Raw genomic sequence first — 6,000 nt, forward strand, 5'->3', positions numbered from 1 at the left:
GAGGCTGGGACATGTGGGAATACGGAGAGAAGAAGAAGTGTCCAGTTACTCATTCACACTAATGTTTTATTAAATGATATATTTTAGTTTTATCATTGATATGCAATGACCTCCAAGGTCATTTGCATTTGACCACGACCACCGGGGGGCAGTAGGGTATCACTTGGCCTGATGGCCTGATTTTGCCCATAATAACGGCTATATACTGCTGACTCAAGCTTCAGAGCTCCATGAGCTAATGGTATTTGCAAGGCACTAATGGAAATCTTGGAAACACCACTTTCCACACTAATGCCACTGACATAATACAATGTTGTCTTTACCCGCCCACCCCCTGTTCTACTGTTGCGAAAGGTGCCTGCTCGGTCACGTGAGTAAATTAGGACAGAAACATGTAGGAAAAGCCCTCCAAGGACAGTGAAATCACAAAGTAAGAAGACAACATGTGCCTACCATAGACTTCATCCTGGGAGTCCATAAATCACCTGCTGGCCTGGTTGCATCACATGGATACCTTCCACTTCCACTGGTTGTATTGAAACCCAAACAGCTTTTCGGCCAGGAAATCTTTGATAAGCCCTAATCTCTCACCTTGATATGTTAGGCCACTCAAGAGACCATTATTTTCAGCCCCTCTAGCACTTTGAAGTTCTAAAAAGGAGTCATTGTTTACTTCAAGGAGGGGCGAAGGAAATCTTTTTTTTTTGGACAATATGGAAATTTGTGATTTGAGTATGCCAGAAAAAGAGATCATATCTTGGAAATGTGTGATATGAATAGAAACATTGTTGTGAGAGGATTGATGATAGTTGTGTGTGCGTGTAGGAATTTTGAAATCGGGGCCTGAGAGAAAATGATGATGGATTTCATTTTTATCTGATGCTGAGTTTCCTGCTATTATTGTATGCTTGCTAGGTACGTATACTCATGAAAATACAGACACGTATACATATACACACATTCACATGTACAAGTAGCCGAATATGGCAAGAGCCTTGTTTTCAGCACCTATGGAAAATTTGACCACATTAGGCCCCAGGACTACCGTTGTAATTACCCAGTGTCAAATATTTGACTTTGCCATTACAACCATCTGTCTTTCACACACACACACACACACACATACACACGCTTGTTTTTGTCATTTAGGACAGTAGCAGAATGAGCAACATGCATAGATGAAAAGATTTAAATAAATGCATTCTATGCACGGCTGATATACATTTCTGTAATCTAAAAAAAAGTATTTATTTTGACATAATTGTGAAATGTTTAATTACAAAGACAACACTTCTGTTAATGTACTTAAATATCCCAACTACTCACTTAAAATAACTTGTGTGCATGCCATAATTTATTATCTACTTGTGCAGTGCTCATTCTAAACATGCCTCAAGACACGAATGTAAATTCAGCATCCAGCAGCCAAAGTGACCTGAAGTCACAGAGCAGAGACAAGTGTGGACACAAGCAAGGCCATGCTAAATTCAGACTGCAGACACCTGAAGTGGAGAATCAGCATTTTCTTTTTCTCATTTTTGCTTACGCATTTGGTTTAAAAAAGTGCAGGTTTTATTCCTTAACTTTATGACTGGCAAATGCATGTTTGTGTAAGTGAAGAAGACATATAAAACAAATAGTGGACTGACAACAGATTACGCCATTTAGTCATGCTATATGCAGCTGTTCAGATAAGCAGAAAATACAAAAACTACTGTAAATAGAAAAAATAAAATGTTGGATGCCTGTTTCAAATTGCTATCACACTTTATGCACAAAACAAAAATAAATAAATAGCAGTGCTGAAAAAGAACATTTTGAAACTTAAAATGAATGAATTAAAGCAGTGCTGTCTTCTTGCCATGTCCTCCAGTTTTACTGCTGCGATGAGACATGTCCAGTCAGCTGCGCCACTTCATTCGGTCTCTGTATAAAATACTGCCAAGCCGAAGAAGAGCGAGGACGTTTGGCTGTGATCACTCTGCTTTAACCCATGGATGTGCTGCGCTATTCTTTTCACAACAACACAAAGAGTTTACGTTTTTCATCATCGCGTACATAAAAATATATTTCCACAGCAACAGTGTTGCTCCTCCTCTGCCTGCTCAACCAACCAAACTTGATGTTGCAATGTTGTAATGCCATTATCTGGTATCAGAAGAATTCTAAGTATATGCCTTACATGCCCAACAGCGGACTGATACTCAACGTTGGTATCAGTGTATCTCTAATTTATAGCAATGATGATGACAATTGCTGTACATTTTCTTTTTAAAGCAAACTAGCTTTTAAAAAAAAAAAAACTCCCACTGAGAAATCTAACTCCTTTTTACCGGCCAGTACTCAAGTTATATTTGTCCTGTGTTGCACTTTTAATTTATTTTAATTAATTATTTTTTATTTATAGCTGGCCTTTTTCTTCTGCCTTACCGATGGATAAGGAAAGAAACAAGAACTGCCTTATTATTATATCCATGTTCACAGCTATATTTTGAGGCTGCATTTACTCTCGTGCGGATTCAAGCTAAATGCTAAAGCCAACATGCTATCATGCTGTACTCAGAGTGACAATGCTAAGATGCTGCTGATTAGCATGTATTGTATTTTTCACAAGTTAACATACAACCTAATAGCACAATTGTCCATTTAGACCAAATCACATGACCATCACCCATCCTATCAGCATTGTGACCGCAATGCCAAGAGCAGAGCCGCATCCGCAGTGATCATGGTGACATTTTTACAATCTAATTCAACATGCATTTTTATCCTGAAAAATATCCTGAGGTGAACTTTAAATTGAATATTGTGGGCAGACCCGTTAGGGAGCGTGTGAGCACAGAGGGCGAGAGAAGGACAGACAAATTCAGTTCTGGTCAATGAGTGCAAGTGGAGGGGAGGAGACAATACATGGTTAATCAATCGATTAAAGAAAGAACAGAATGGCGCACTGAAGAGCAATAACAAAAGTTCCTGCAAGACTTGGGTTAAAGGATAAACAAATCTGATGTGACAGCCAAAAGCGAATGTTTTTGCAATCTACTTGAGAATGCCTGAGGCAAGGAAAAATAAACAGGATAGCACCAGTATAACGGTGACAATTCTACGTCTTCCTGCTCTTTACTATACTCTATACTCACAGATCTATGTTTCAAAAGTGTTCTGCGAGCACGGAGAAAAATGAGAATGGAAATAAAAGCATATATGCAAGTGATGGAATTACCTGACAAACACGCTTTTAATTTATCGCACATAAATCCCAAGTGGCTATGCTTGTACACACGCTTGTCCGACACTTAAATATATATAACAGACACACACACACACATTCCAAACAGCCTATGTGGCATGGATTAGACTCGGAGATGTGAAGCAATCGTCACTGCCAAGAACCGCCTGGCTCCCCCTGTGCTACTTTCCTCTGAAACCCGAGAAGCAACATTGACATTATCTATGTGCAAGAAGTCCTGGAAAGGAGCGATGGGGAGGGGGGTTGCTGAAAATCCAAAGCGGTAACAACTCTCTGACACAAGACTAAATGAACCTGTGTGCACCTGTTGGATTCTATAGCCACTTTCTGCCCCAGGTCCTTCTCACGCTGCCAGAAATCCTGTGCAAACTGCCTCCGGGGGGGTCCGAGCCTCAGCCTTTACTTCAGGGTGGGCTGATAAGCTACACGCCACGACCTCTGGCTCACCCACCTTGGCCTCCAGAAAGTTTGCAGTTGTGTGGTCAGTGTCCGCTAAGCGGCCGATTGGGAACACATGCCATTCCTAAGAACTCAGAAGGACTGTGGGGGGGGGGGGGGATCTGGTGACAGCGGCTCTTGGCTTGCAGATTGACAGTGCTAAAATGAGATGGGTGGAGGAGGGGAAGGTGAAGCAGGAGAGTGGCGAGTCAGTATGAGAAGGAAAAGAAAATAGATTAGTGTGTAATGTTGGTCTGTGATGACCATGTTTATCCCCCCTTACCCCCCTTATGGGGGGGGGCGTTAGCCGGGGTCTTGCTTTATTCAATGCATTGCACTGATAACGCTCCTACATTAGCTCGCCGGCACAGACAGAGTTAAGTTTAAGCCACTGGCTTCCATTTCCACTTGATTTAACATTGTTTATACAGTCTGTGTACACACTGCAGGAAGTGAAATCCAAGAGGGCTCACCTGATCTTCGACCCGGCGGCAGCATTCAGACTGCAGCACCTGACATGCATTCTTAAATACTTCATAATGTTCGTAGAGGTACACGTCGCTGTATAAAAGTAGAGCAGAGCTTGTATTTATTGCTTTTGGCTGATTTGGAAAGAGAATATTCTCTTGAATGGATACTGCATGGAGGTTATATTTAAGGCATTGCTTCATTCCATTCTTAACTATTCCCCGAATTTGATGAATATTTAATCTCGCTTCAGAAACTTGTGTGAATGTGCGTATGCTCAGAGAGATTGTGTGTGTGTGTGTGTGAGTGTGTCCTCTTATCTGTCTGTCCTTGAGTTTGAGCCCATCAGGCAAACTGCAAACTGTCACATCACTTCTTTTCTTTTTTTTGCTCAGCGGTCATAATTACTCGGGCTCCTAGAGGGCTTTGTCACTTGAAGCAAAACATATGTTTTAGACATTTTCTGGAAGAACTGACGCTTTCATTCTTCTTGGAAAGACAGTCTCGGCATTGCTCCTTATTTGTATCAGATACACTTAAAAGCCACGACAAAAAGACTGTCACAGTGCTGAAACAATATTTGATAGAAAGACAATTGAGTTTAATATATAAAAGTCAAAAAAAGAGAGAAGACAGAGAAACAAAGCTTCCTCCTTAAAACACAATTCAAGACTTTTATTGTAATAATAGCCTTATCAAATAGCAGATTAAAAAAATAAGGTTATAATGCTATTCCTACAGTAAAACATAAAAAAGTAATGTAACTTAAAATCTGAATATGCAAATACTTAACAATACCTTTTGTTATTGTAAAACTTTTTTTTTTTAAAGCTTTGAGAAGGGATTTAAAGGCAGATACCAAGTTTGTCTGCTTAAGAACTTCAGGCAGAAGTTCCACAGCAAAGGCCCAGAAACCTTTAGTGGAGAACTGGGAACCATTTTGCGTTCAGCTCATAAAGTGTAAGAAACCCAGAGCTATAAGAGGAGGTCTGTAACAGTAGAATCTGTATCAATTAGTCTATAAGAGAACCTGGAAACTCTGGAAATTCAAAAAGATTTGAAAAATATTTCTGAATGTTGAAGGAAAAGTTAGAGAATACATAAAAATGGCAGCAGGCAGAAAACATCAGATCCAAATGACAAATAAATCCAAACATAAAACCCAAATTTCCATCTTGTTTTTCCACATATTATATTAGGTTTGCGTTCCATGAGCTGTAATCATGAACAGCGATGCCCATAGAGTGACTTTCTCCATCAAACCTCTACGATGCTCGTCTCTCATTGGCTGGCTGGTGTTGGACACAAATCCATTTCACAGCTTAGGGGTGCTAAACGTTTCACGCGTGACAGGTTTCATGCTTCTCACTGGTGAAACAGATCTAATCAAGGGATCAGTTCACATTCTGTGATGCAACAGCAGCTTCGCTTTCTCCCTTGAGTCGTCTCACGCAGATAGACGCTTGTCTTGTATTTTTGTTAACCTTTATTTAACCAGGAAAATATTCCACTGAGATTAAGAATCTCTTTTACAAGAGAGCCCTCATCTTCTTTGCAGCAGTTTAGCATTTAGCTTGACAAGCTTGGAATGATTGGGTGCTAGATTTCCTGAAGGGATTTGGCAGTAGCGCTCAACCCACTTATGTCAAAATGCTAATATATGGCACAGTAAGAAGATTACAGCTAATCTACTTTGGGTTTTAGATGATTACTCTATAGGAGGTGTAGTGTATGATCACGACATGAGAGCTAATGCGACAGTGTGTTAAACTCTAAATATGGATTTGCAGTTTTTGGTGATTTTCTGTTTTGTTTAAATTGATTCCAGTTTGAAGAGGAATCAG

Source organism: Brachionichthys hirsutus, chromosome 20 (assembly GCF_040956055.1).
Source record: "Brachionichthys hirsutus isolate HB-005 chromosome 20, CSIRO-AGI_Bhir_v1, whole genome shotgun sequence".
Taxonomy (NCBI): Eukaryota; Metazoa; Chordata; class Actinopteri; order Lophiiformes; family Brachionichthyidae; genus Brachionichthys; species Brachionichthys hirsutus.